General features: G+C 44.5%; 1 protein-coding gene across 4 annotated transcripts in view; it reads right to left on the bottom strand.

The window, feature by feature from the left end:
* Hspa12a (heat shock protein family A (Hsp70) member 12A) overlaps positions 1–13928 on the bottom strand; it is a 185843-nt gene that overhangs the window by 36331 nt on the left and 135584 nt on the right. The window lies entirely within an intron of this gene.

The raw sequence follows: 13928 nt of genomic DNA, 5'->3' as shown, positions 1-13928 counted from the left end.
CCTGCCTGGCCAACGCAGCATCTCCTCCCTCCTAGAACATGGTGAGCTGATCACTTCAGAAATGCTGAAGGCGGGCTGGAGAGATGGCTTAGTGGTTAAGGAGTTTGCCTACAAAGCCAAAGGATCCCAGCTCAATTCCCCAGGACCCACATAAGCCAGATGCACAAGGGGGCACATGCATCTGGAGTTCATTTACAGTGGCTAGATGCCCTGGTGTGCCCATTCTCTCTCTCTTTATCCCCATCCTTCTTTCTCTCAAATAAATAAATTAATTGAATATATTTTTTTAAAAAATTAAAAAAAAAAGAAATGCTGCAGCTTTGGACATTCAGTAAGGAAAACCACAGCACAACAGCAGCTGGATTCGCTTCCCTGGTCCTCCCAATGGGGTCCCAGAAAGGACACCAGGCCAAACCGAGGAAGGGCCAACAGCGAAGCAGCACAAAGCCAGTGTCCCTGGTCTGGAAGCTGTCACAAGTATTCAAGTACAGGCATTTGTTTGGGCACCTTCTGTGGACACAGGGCCTCTCCCCCATGGGCAAGTCACCGTGCTGTTGGTCAGTGCTGGAAGGCTCGCAGTGCTCTCATGCCCACTGCTCAGGGCTGACAGGATCTCAGGGCAATGGAGCAAGGACTGTGGGAACCCACTGGGGAGACAAAGGACAGATGCTAGGTATACCTCCCAGCACCAGGGGCCATGCCCAGCTCTGCATATCCTGCTCTTTTGTACACAGATTAATTCTATGCAGGAGGCTGCAGTGGGGGCTGGAGGCATCTGGGAAAGGATCTCCCTCTGGGGAGCAGATGTATCTGCCTTTTCTGCTAAATTGCTTTGCATTAATCCTAGACTCTTACAGAATTAGTTTCTATTTGGTGGGAACTCAAATAGCATCATTGCAGTGGGTCCCACACAGGTACACGTGTGTGTGTGTGTGTGTGTGTGTGAATGTGCGTGTGCATGTGTGTACGATAAATCACAACAGTGACTATGAAGCCACCTGCACAGTCACCTCCCTTTGTCTATGAGCTCATGACCTCTCTTCCCCAGGACACAGCTGCAGTCTTTCTGAAAGACGAGCAGTGCAGAGCCGCACAAAGGCAGAGGCAAAATTCAAGTTGCGGGGTCAGAGTGGTGAGTAGACATTTCTCACAGAAGATATAGAATGGCCAGCAAGGTTTTTGAAAAGACACATCCTGAAGTCATCAGGGAAATGCGAAGCACAACTCTGAGATGCCACTTTACACCCACCGGGATGACTACAATTTTTATAAAGGAAAGGAAAACACTAAGTGTTGGCAACAACGTGAAGAAATTGGAAAGCTTGAGCATTGCTAGTGGGAATGTAAAATGGCGCAGCTGCTGTTAAGAAGTTTGGCGGTTTCTCAAAGTCAAATCACAAGGACTGGGGAGATGGCTCAGCTGGTAAAGTGGTTGCTGCCAAAGCAAGATATGGGAGTTAGGGACAGAATGTGATGGTTTGCATATGAAATATCTCCCATGGGGCCTGCAGAGATGGCCTAGTGGTTAAGACACTTGTCTGTGAAGCGTGAGGTCCCAGGTTCAATTCCCCAGTGCCCATGTAAGCCAACTGCACAAGGGGGCACATGCATCCTGAGTTCATTTGCAGTGGCTAAAGGCCCATTCTCTCTCTCCCTCCCTCCCTATCTCCCTCCTTTCCTCTCTATCTCTCTCTTTCTCTCAAATAAATAAATAAAAAATTTTAAATATGTACAGGAGCTGGATAAATAGCTTAGCGATCAAGGCATTTACCTGCAAAGAAAAAGGATTATGGTTTGACTCTCCAGGCCCCATGTAAGCCAGATGCACAAGGGGGCACATGCATCTGGAATTCATTTGCAGTGACTGGATGCCCTGGTGTGCCCATTCTCTCCCTCTTCCTCTCCTTCTCCCTTGTTCTCTGTTGAATAAATAAATAATTAAATAAAGTGCTTAACACTGAACAATCACTTGTTCTTAGCACTTTGAAAAGAAAAAGAAGAAACCAACTAACACAGCGGAAGGCCTGAGTTTGGATCCCCAGTTCCCACGCAATGGCTGAGTATGGAGAGGTGTGCCTGAGGTCCCAGCACTGGGGTCTCAGAGACTAGAGGGTCCCTAGGGATTGTCGGCCCCTGTCCATTCTCTGGTCTGTGAGCTCCAGGTTTCAGTGACAGACCCTGTTCCAAAAAAATCAAAGTGGAGAGTGATTGAGAAAGGCACCAAATATTGACCTCTGGCCTCCACAAGCACAAGGACACACATACATGTGTACTCTCTCACACAGGAACATGTATGAACAATGCATGTACATACACCACACACATACACACACAAAGGTCAAATAAAGAATTGCCATACAATGCTACCCCTAGATATCTACTCAAAAAATTGAAAACCCAAAGAGGTAGTTATACTTGCATGGAAATGTTCACTGTGGCATCATTCATAATAAGCAAAAGGTAGAAACTACCAAGTGCCCATTAACAGAGGAAAGAACAAGTAAAATAGTAAAATGTGGTATACCTAGATAATGCACTAGAACTGGAAGTAGTGCAATGGAATGTAAGAAAGAGTGACATTCTTAGACATGTTACAATGTGGATGAACCAGAAAACATGCTAAGTCAAATATGTTGGACATCAAAGGACTACTGTTATATAACTTTACTTGTATGAAGTTTCCAGAATAACCAAACCCACAGAGACAGAAAGTAGACTAAAGGTGATCAGAGACTGAAGGAAGGAATGGGGAGTTATTGGGTAATAAGCCCAGAGTTTCTGGTGTGGGTGCTGAAAAGGTATTTAGAAATGAAACAGTGGTTGTTGCTGTAAATAGTATGAATATAATCCATGCCAGTCAACAGTGCACTTAACAGTGATTTAGATGGTGAGTTTGTTATACATAATTTATCATAATAAAAACATATTTATTAAAAATTTTGGCCAGAACCAGGTGTGGTGGCACATGCCCTTGGGAGACAGAGGTAGGAGGATCACCATGAGTTTGAGGCCACCCTGAGAGTACTTTGTGAATTCCAGGTCAGCCTGGGCCAGAGTGAGATCCTACCCTGAAAAACCAAAAGAAAAAAAAGTTTTTTGGCCAGGTGTGGTGGTGCATGCCTGTAAGCCCAGCACTCAGCAGGCAGACATAAGAGGATCACTGTGGATTTATGGCCAGACTGGGCATTTTACATGGGTTCTGGGATCTGAACTCAGGCTGTAATGCTTGTACCACAAGCACCCTACCCCTAAGCTATTTCTCCAGCCTCAGTGCTTGTGAAAAGAGAATAAAGACTACTTGGCTCCTCAACTAATCTACCAAACAGCACAGGTGTACCCCACTTTCATAGAAGTTGGAGGGAGGCTGGAGAATTATATATATATAAATACACACACATATATATATAACATATGTATATGTATATTAAAGTCGGAGGGGCCTCTGCCTCTCTGCATGCTGGTGATGGTTCCATCATGCCCACTGCCCCTTGGGCAATCTTTGGAGCGTTGCCACCACCCAGGAGCAGCCTTCTCTCTACCTGCTATCCGGAAGGCCTGCGGCCATGTGTCCACATTTGCACAGAAGGTCTTGGAAGAAACCAAACATCTAATTGCCCAGAAAATCTGGTGTTGGCAATGAGCAAACAAGCTCTCGTGTGCAGACAATCCATCCACCCTGCTGCTGCTTAGCTTTAATTATCTCATCACTCAGCCATCTCAGGCATGTTGCAGGTCACACACCGCTGATTGCAAAATAGCACAGGTCAGGTCATACATTGAACACAAGCCTTGGGACCTTTTCAATGGACATCAGGAGATGTGGAGGGCAACAATCAAGGATTTTTGGTTCTCCCCACACCTCCTGTCCCACTACAGCTGGCACAGTATTAAAGAAATCATTTGACTCTGATCACTTTCCATGCTGAGAGGCAGTTGAACTTCATGGACTTCTTCCATCAGAAATTAAAACTCAGCTACACTGTGCAATGATTTAAAACTGCTCTGCATAGACAGTGCAGAGGAATAACATTTTCATAGATACTTATATATTCTGCACATATGTCTTCATATGTATATATAGCAAATCAAAGGTAATTCACCAAGTAATGTCTCTCAGACCCACATGGGGATATACAGGGCCTATAATATTGATATGTTTGTTCTCAGGTCAATGATTTTTTTTTTTTTGGTTTTTTTTTTTTTTTGGTTTTTCAAGGTAAGGTCTCATTCTAGGTCAGGCTGACCTGAAATTCACTATGTAGCCTCAGGGTGGCCTTGAACTCAGTGATCCTCCTACCTCTGCTGGGATTACAGGTGTGTGCTACCACGCCCAGCTAGGCCAACAATTCTTTACTTCACTATTTTGAATGTTAAACTAGTGCTCAAAACTTCATGGTGAAATGATTATGGAACAGCCCATGTGGTAGCTGGAATGCAAAATGTCCCGCATAGCCTCATGTATTTGTGATTAAGCCTCAGATTTAACCTCCAGTTGGTGGAGACTTTGGGAGGTGGGGCTTCCTGGAGGAGATGTGTCACAGGTGGTGGCCCTGGCTATTTCATAGCCCAGTCCCACTTGCTCGTGCTAGCAACACCACTCTCTCCTTCCTCCCTGCTGATGTGGAGATGCAACACTGGCTGTCTGCTCTTGCCATGTTTTTCCCACCATGATGGACTTCCACTTTGAAACTGTAGGTGGTAAATAAAACTTTCCCTTCCACAAGCTGCTTCTGGTCAAGTGTTTTGTCCCAGCCATGAGAAGGTAACTGCCACCATCTACCCTGAAGGTGAGAGTGGAAAGTTTAATCTTGGTATGCTAATGGTCCCACCGAGGCCTGAGATCTTTCATGCCTGATGTAAATAATTATGACTAGACACAAAATGGTCAAAATACATTATCTATCATTATCTCTCTGTCTAACAAATACACGTAGGCCATCATCCATGGGAAGTAATGCCATATATAATCAGTCAGGCCCTGGTTTATTCTGCTTCTATGAAGCTGGTATAAGAACACCTCCCTGGGACAATTCACACCATCATGAGATTCTAGCTCAGCACACACAAGTCATCTTGGGTGCACTACAGGCTTATGAGGAGCATGAAGCCAAAAGCTGAACCTCAGTGGGGCTTGGAAGTCAAAAAGGAAGACTGTTAAAAGAGAATGTGGCCTGGAGAGATAACTTAGTGGTTAAGCGCTTGCCTGTGAAGCCTAAGGACCCCTGTTCAAGTCTCAATTCCCCAGGACTCACATTAGCCAGATGCACAAGGGGACACACACGTCTGGAGTTCATTTGCAGTGGCTGAAGGCCCAGGCACGCCCATTCCCTCTGTTTCTCTCTGCCTCTTTCTCCCTCTGTCTGTCACTCTTAAATAGATAAATAAAAAATAAACAAAATTTTTTTTAAAAAAGAGAGAGAATGTGAGGAAAGTGCTTAACCAGGAATGTAGTGAAGGCAGAGTTTGAGACTCTAGGAGTCAAGAGAACTGCCCACCCCATGATTCCCTCTGCACCGTGTATAGACCACCCAAAGCCAGAAGCACGCCAAGCACCAAACTGCCCTGATGTCTCACAACAAAAAGGCTGGGGTAGCATTCTGTAGCTGTGACAAAATACTTGGGATTATCAACTTAAAAGGAGGAAAAGTTTGTTGACTTGTCACGATGGCTTTGTCCTGCTACTTTGGGTCTGTGGGGCACAGTGCACATGGCATGAACATGTGGGAAACGAAGCCTGTTCCCCTTATGTTGGTCTGGAAGCAGAGAGAGAGACATTTTCTTCAAGGACACCCCACCCCCTCCCAGTTACCTCACTCCCAAGTATTAGCAGTTTCCCAACAGCCATGGACACTCATCCAGACCATGGCAGAGAGACTCCATAATCTCATGTCACAGAATCCGACAACAAACCATCAACCACAAGATTCTGGTGAGGCTGAGAAGGAGTGACCTTGGAGCTCTCTAGTGAATGCATATCAATCATCATGTCACCACTGTCATTAGTTTTGGGGACAATTTTTTAAAATCTTTTTAAAAATTTATTTATTTGAGAGTGACAGCCAGAGAGAGAAAGAGGAACACAGAGAGAGAGAGAGAAAGAGAATGGGCTCACCAGGGCCTCTAGCCACTGCAAACGAACTCCAGACACATGTGCCCCTTGTGCATCTAGCTAACGTGGGTGCCGGGGAATCAAGCCTCAAGCCAGGGTCCTTAGGCTTCACAGGCAAGCGCTTAACCGCTAATCCATGTCTCCAGCCCCAAGTTTTTTTTGTGTGTGTGGCATTGGGAATTGAATCCAGGGCCTTGCAAATACTAGGTAAGTACTCTACTATTCAGTGATATCCCTGGCCCATGTTTCAGATAATTTAACTGTTATTTCACAGTCTTGTAGAATTGGTGTGCAGACGATCTTTCTTAGTTTGGTGAATAAACCAGTAAGCTCACAAGGGTGTTTATAGGTTCACTCTTAAACCTGGAACACCCCTCCCCCACACGAGACATTCTTCAACCAAGTCACTCTTAAAGATAATTTTTGCAGTGCAGAGGCGTTTGTAAATAAATGAAAACATTTTGCAGCAATGCAAAAAACAAATCACTAACAGTATGCTTGACCAACAAGTTTCCTGCTACAGTGGGTCTACTTGGAACACCAACCAAGCAGTTGGGAAGGAGCTAGCTAGTTCAATCCGCATTGTAGAAGGGATGTAAGAATTCAAATGTAAGCTTCATCTGGCTCCAGCTATAAAATGCCAGGCACGTAAAATTCAGACACAGTTTTAGTTTGCTCTCAGCTCTAATGGCTTTAATCAGAGCAGATGTTCTTAAAATAATAATAAAAAAATCTTCTAAGAGAACCTAAAGGGGAGTCATAATTTATGAACCTGTTCGTTACCCTTTTCTGCTCAAGACATTAGTCAGCAAACGGCAGTAAACCCAGTCACCAGTTTTCTGAGATACATAAAATCGATCTGCCTAAATACAACATTTTTAAAAGATGAACATAGAGCCATTAGGCTGACCTTATTCTATAGAATCCCAGACGCCTGTAAAATGTGACAGGTGGACTCAACAATAATGAGAGGCTTACCTCTCCAACAAATTCTTCAGCCTAGCCTTCAGATAAACAGCCATTGTGAAAGGATTTCTTAAGGTCTGGTCCTCACCATTTAAAAGATACAACATATACTTTTGTTTTCCATTTCTTTTCCTCCTGGGTTCTGTGAGATGACAGGGGTTTGCTGACAAATGCCTAAAAAGCCACACCATCTGAGAAGCCCCCCACACCCTCGTCTCTCTGCTTAGACAACTTCCTTACAGTGTCATCTTTGAAAATTGATCAGCTCAAGGTCACATGTAGGTTACTGGCAAATGTCTTCTAAGAAGGAGAATAAAAAATATTTTATTACCCTGGAACAGGCTTCATGGCTAGCTGAACTAATGCATTATTACCGTAAGCTGAGCTTCCATTTCAGTAAATAATTTATGGGCTTTTTTTTTAAATCACTGTGGTTGATGTCCAGAGTAAATGGAAATTTTATTGGCCTGAGCAGGAAGACCCTCTCACTACAAAGAACCCCGAGTGTAAAATAGCAGCTCTCAAAGTGCAAAATAAGAATTATGCAAATGAGCAATGCATGGTGGAAACCATGACATTCAGCAAAGGCTGAATGGGGAGGGGGCTGCCCAGGCCCATGACACCAGGCAGCATCTCCCAGTGACCATTCCTGCCTCCTGGGCGTAGAGGAGATGAGATGGCATCAGGGGCAGCAGGGTTTTCCCAGACAGAGTGACAGCCCAAAGATGCATGGAGGGGTGATGCACTTTCTCCTCATAATCCCAAGTCCACTACCCCAGTCCCTGGGCCTCTGACTTGTGCCTCTGCATGTCCAGGCAACCTTTTGGCAGAGGCGAGGCAACCCTTTCTGGATCAATAGTTTTCATGAATTTGACTCTGCAACAACGCCCCAGCCCACTAACATTCGGCATTTGGAGGGGCAGCACCTGACCAAAGCCCACACACTCCCGAGGAGTCCACTCCGTGGGGCTGGGCCATGCCTTTTTATTCAATGTTGGACTCCCCAGCTCTTGACATGTCTTTAGGCTCCCGAACTTTGGATGGACAGATGGATGTTTCTACAGGTGCCCAACAGTGGACTTAGTGGCTTTCCATGGACTCAGAAGACCAGCGAGGTCTTTCCTGAGGCACCAACTCCCCTGAGTCAGGACATTAGGAATTCACCTGCCGAGTTATCAACAATGTGAAATCAATTCTCAAATCATCCAGATCCAGCTCCTTCCTCAGACACCCTGTATACAGAAGAGCCCTACCATTACCAGACAGGAGACATCCTCTCATGCTCTTCCTTCTATTTCTTCTCCAAGACCTGTTTTTAGCACCTCTCACTTCACTTCACATTACTCTGCAAAGACACTGTCATAGCTTTGCTCCAGATCCTCTTGACTTTGATCAAAGATCCTGCTCACTTTCCCTGACCCATGCAAGCCACATGGTCAAAGCCAAGCTTCAGTTCCCCAGGACCCATGTAAGTCAGATACTCAAGTTAGCTTATGTGTCTGGAGTTCATTTGCAGTGGTTAGAGGCCTTGGTGTGCCCACTCTTTCTCTCTCTCTATATATATAGATATATATGTGTATGTATGCATATATATATATATATATATATATATATATATATACACATATACACGCACACATATGGTGTCTCTTTCTCAAATAAATAAAAAGATTTTTTTTAAAAAAAGCTGAGTTTCAAAGGGGAAAGTGTGGGGGTGGGGAGGGAGGGAATTACCATGGGATATTTTTTTATAATCATGGAAAATGTTAATAAAAATTTAAAAATTAAAAAAAAAGCTGAAAATGCTCACATTTTCACCCTTTTCAGGGGCGTCTTGATACCCACCCCTATGGGAGAAAAGTCTAACCTACTGCTACCACTTGGTGCTTCAAAGCTCACCCTATAATCATCCACAACCTCTTCTCTCTTCACCCTATTCCTGGCCATACTAAACCTGCCTAAGACCCCTAGAAGACCTGTGCCTGTCTGGGCTTAGCCTGCTCCCCAGCCTGCAAGCAGCAAGCCAACCTTGCCTTGTTTGCTGGGCTCCACCTCCAAAAATCAACCCCTTCCTAGAGAGGAGCCTGTTTACCAGTGTAGGTGGAAGGAGAAAAAACCCTGCTCATCAGTGCCCGGCAAACAAATGGTAAAACCCGGATGATGGAAGCTTAAGCCAGGTTGCTTCCTGGCTTCACATAAAGGCAAGGAGGGAAAATCTACAGATTACAGGCTGTCAGACTTCGACGTATATCAGAAGTCCCTGGTGGGCTCCTTAAAGCACAGGTTTTTGGCCTCATCCCCACAGTTTCTGATCCAGCAGGTCTGAAGCACGGAGAATTTGCATCTGTATTGAGTTTCCAGACCTCTGACTACACCAGAGACCAACTGTTGTAGCTTGAAAGAGGCTTACAGTACACATGTACTCTAGGTATTGCAATGTGTGAACCTTTGCTGGATCATAATCCAAAACTTAAAATCTTACATTTATAAAACAAAACAAAACAAAACAAAACAAAACTCACCTTTTATGAGAGAATGGGAAATGTAAACACTGACTGATATTGATAATATCAAGGGATATATTATCCTTAGTGTTCTTGTAGAATGTTTGAGCCCTTGTCCTCCAGGGAGACATTCTGAAATATTTACTGATAAAACAATATGGAAATTGGGGCTTGCATCAAAATAATATGAGAGGAAGTGACAAGATAAAACAAGGTTGGCTGCAGGTGACGGGACGTGTGGCAGATGCACAGGAGTTTGACACATTATTCTTCTCTTTGTATGTTTTAAGTTTTGTGTGACAAAATGACATTTCTTCTTATGCAGTGGTGACATGGACACCTCAGATGCACAAGACTGCTTTTTATGACACCAGAGCCTGAGCAGCCGCAAGAGCTGCCTGTGGGGGGTTTGATTCAGGTAACCCCCATAAACTTAGGTGTGCTGAATGCTAGGTTCCCAGCTGATGGAGATTTGGGATATACTCCTGGAGGAAGTATGTTGTTGGCAGCGGGCTTATGGGTATTATAGCCAGTTTCCTTTGCCAGTGTTTGGCACACTCTCCTGTGCCTGTTGTCCACCTGATGTTGGGCAGGAGGTAATGTCCACCCTCTGCTCATGCCATCATTTCCCCTTGACATCATGGAGCTTCCCCTTGAGCCTGTGAGCCAAAATAAATCTTTTTTTTTTTTTTTTCCTACAAGTTGTCCTTGGTCGGGTGATTTCTGCCAGCAATGCGAAACTGACCGTAACAGTAAAGTGGTACCAAGAAGTGGGATTGCTGCTAGACACCTAACTGTGTGGCTTAGGCCTTTTGGAGCTGATTTTAAAGAGGAATGTGAAGGATTTGAAACCTTGGCCTAAGAGAAGCCTTGGGTGCTATAAGTACAGCTTGATGAACTATTCTGGACAAATTTGAAGGCCTGAATGCTCTAAGAATTATTGACTGTAAGGTTTGGCTTATGTGGATAAGAAAGAGCTTTGCCTGGACTGAGCAAGAAGCAGTTCGTGTGAGAGGCTTGCTGTTTTGCCTATGTCCTGAGAATTTGTGCAGGGTTGCATTGCGTAGAAATGGACTGGTGTGAGCAGAGGGATATGGCACATAAAAAATGAAATCTTTGGGTGAAGCTGCTATCCATTCAGCTGCAATTGAGAAACAACAACCATTGAGATTGAGCTAGCTAACCTGCTTTGGGACAACAAAAGAATGAATGCTGAAGGACCCAAGTTCAATTCTATCCCTCCAGCAACAGGGGAAGAATATAGACTCTTAAAGGGGCCTGAATGCTCAAAAAGTGCCCTGTTCTTCAAAGTCTGCTTTATTCCCCCCTGGATTAATAAACTGGCACCGTACTTTGTATTATGGCATAGAAGAAATGCAGGAAAGAGAGGGTTATGGAATTTGCAACATGGTCTTGTGTTTTGAAACCAGCCATGGGCAGGTGTGAAGCAGGTTTTCTGGATGACTGTATGGAGACCTGATGGAGCTGTGAGGATGAACTGTGGGTTGCAGTGGAGATGCTGGGACCATGAGATGGCTGCTAAGGAGAGCTGCCGGCCCCGGTGAAGTTTTCCAGGACTGTGAGTAGCCTAGCTGCAGGGGTGGAATTGGGAATGGGAGGAGTAAAAAATCACAGTGAAGGCCCTGGCATCTTCCTCTGGTTTTTACCCCACAGGAGAACAGCAAGCTGAAACTGATGTAGATGCCACCTTATGACCCTTTGTGGTACAACAGCATGTCTCAAGACTTGAAAGGCCAGGGTGTGGGCGTGGAAGTCTCCTTCTGCAATCACTAACCCATTCCATTTAGAAAGCCACATATTCTTCAAAATCCAAAGATACAAGTAGTGGAGGGGGTTGCATTTTGATATCAGAGACATTAGATATATACAAGATCAGATTCAGGAAAGTGGGAAATCAAATCCCAGCAGGGCGACTTCCTAGATACATGCCTTTGGGCATGAGCTTCTTTTCTTCTCAGAACATTACTTTTGTCATCTAGAAAATGAGGCAGGGTAATCATGGGGATATATTTCATAGGAGCACTATTAGAAGTAAATGAATTAATACCTATAAAATCTGGTGTGTTAAGATTCATAAGTGTGAAATACATGAGTCTGTGCTTCTACCAGATCACATGACAACACAAAGGATTAGCTGACTATAAACCAGAGATACTTATTTACAGCCTCACGGGGAAATCTCTAAGATGAAAGACTTGGAAAAATAACCTTCAACTTATTTGATTTATAACTGTGAGGGTTGTCTTAACACTGTATTTTAAAACTCTTTAGTGTCCATTATGAGACTAAAGCAATCTGAGTAATTGGTAATTATTAACCAGAATTTTGTCAGTGGAGAAAGAGATATGAATATAATATAGGAAATAAGTAGAACTGCCTCATTTTGGAATTAACACTGGAAAGATGAGAATGAAATCTTGAGGTCCAAATGAGTTATTGCCCCTCTGTGTCTCCCCGGAAGACTAGAAACAGACAAATGACGTGATGGTGAGCACCCTGTGCTCCAGACTATAGTCACTGAACACAGCTTCCTGGAAGAACTGGTGATTCCTTGTCTTAGGACCAGCGTATGAGATGAGCATGAAATAGCCTGCCATAACAAAAAGCAAGAATGCCAAGCCAGGTGTGGTGGCGCATACTTTTAATCCCAGCTCTTGGAAGGCAGAGGTAGGAGGATTGCTATGAGTTCAGGGCCACCCTGAGACTACATAGTGAATTCCAGGTCAGCCCAGGCTAGAGTGAGACCCTACATCAAAAAACAAAGAAAAGGCAAGAACACTGTCCCTAGTGTCACCCTGAAGGGACTAGGGTCCTGAAGAGGTTGTCATATGCCAAGCATAACCTAGTTGAAACACAAATAATAATTGCAGTGACAATTGCAGCAAATGTATTTAAACCCATAAATTTGTATTTTCAATAGAAAAACCCTGTGCTGGAGGAATGGTTTAGGGGTTAAGGCATTTGCCTCCAAAGCCAAAGGACCCGGTTCGATTCCTCAGGACCCATGTTAGCCAGATGCACAAGGGGACACACACATCTGGAGTTCATTTGCAGTGGCTGGAGGCCCTGGCGTGCCCATTCTCTCTCCCTCCCTCCAGCCCTCCATCTTTGTCAAATAAATAAAGAAAAATAAAATATTTAAAAAAAAAAAAATCTGGTGTGTGTGTGTGTGTGTACGGCAAGTAGCCAATAAATGGTGTTATTTTTAAATTTATTATAATCATCATCATCAAATTGGTCTGTGTACTAAGAAAATGTGTTTACATTACAAGACAGGCAGAGCCTCCTATGTGTAAGGTCAGCGAATGTATTTCCTTTACATTTTGCTTCTCTGGTTTGTTCATCAAAGCTAAAATTCTCCACCAGACAGAAACTTGGCAAAGAGAATCTTCAGGAAACTGTTAGTGATGGGAAATGTGACAGCCACCACTATAGGGGTGAGGGAGACCGTCTGGCCCCAACTTCCCGCTCAGGCTGTCTGGTCACCCAGGGGCACTTGCCAAATAATCAAGGAGAACTTGGGAGGCCACGTGGCTGTATGACTGCAGCCTTATTGATTCCTTCAAAGAGGCCCAGTTTCCCATTTTAACACTGCACAGTTCAATGTAGAACTCTTTCCTACTATGGTGGTTTGATTCAGGTGTCCCCCATAAACTTAGGTGTTCAGAATGCTAGGTTCCCAGCTGATAGAGATTTGAGAATTAATGCTTCCTGGAGGCAGTGTATTGTTGGGGGTGGGCTTATGGGTGTTATAGCCAGTTTCCCCTTGCCAGTGTTTGGCACACTCTCCTGCTGCTATTCTCCACCTTATGTTGGCCAGAGGGTGATGTCCACTGTCTGCTCATGCCATCGTTTTCCCCTGCCATTATGGAGCTTCCTCTCAAGTCTGTAAGCCATAATAAATCTTTTTTTCACAAAAGCTTCTCTTGGTTAGGTGATTTCTGCCAGCAAGGCGAACCTGAATGCGACACCTACCAAGGAAAACTCCACCTGCCTGGGCTTCTCAAATTCCTGGGTTTAGACCTTCCCAAGTTGCTGGTAGTCTTGGGGGTGTATCAGCATGCATAAGTCATAACATAGCTGCCTCAATTTCTGTGAGGATATACAGTGCACTTCTGCCACACCAGCCAGTTGGTCTCACACTGAAAAGAGCTTGTCACCTCTGTCATCTGTTCCTGGAAAGGGAGAGCGACCAGGAGGTGAGGGCACAGGACATGAAGCAGCTGGGTTCACGTGCATCTGTCTAACAAGAGAGTTGTGCCCTGTCCAGTCAGGAAGGGGTGTCTTTTGGCCCAAGAGGTACCCAAAGCTCCAACTTCATACCAATG

Source organism: Jaculus jaculus, chromosome 1, assembly GCF_020740685.1.
Source record: "Jaculus jaculus isolate mJacJac1 chromosome 1, mJacJac1.mat.Y.cur, whole genome shotgun sequence".
In the NCBI taxonomy this organism is placed as follows: Eukaryota; Metazoa; Chordata; class Mammalia; order Rodentia; family Dipodidae; genus Jaculus; species Jaculus jaculus.
The sequence above is the reverse complement of the archived record's forward strand: the minus strand, read 5'-3'. Positions and strand labels throughout refer to the sequence as shown.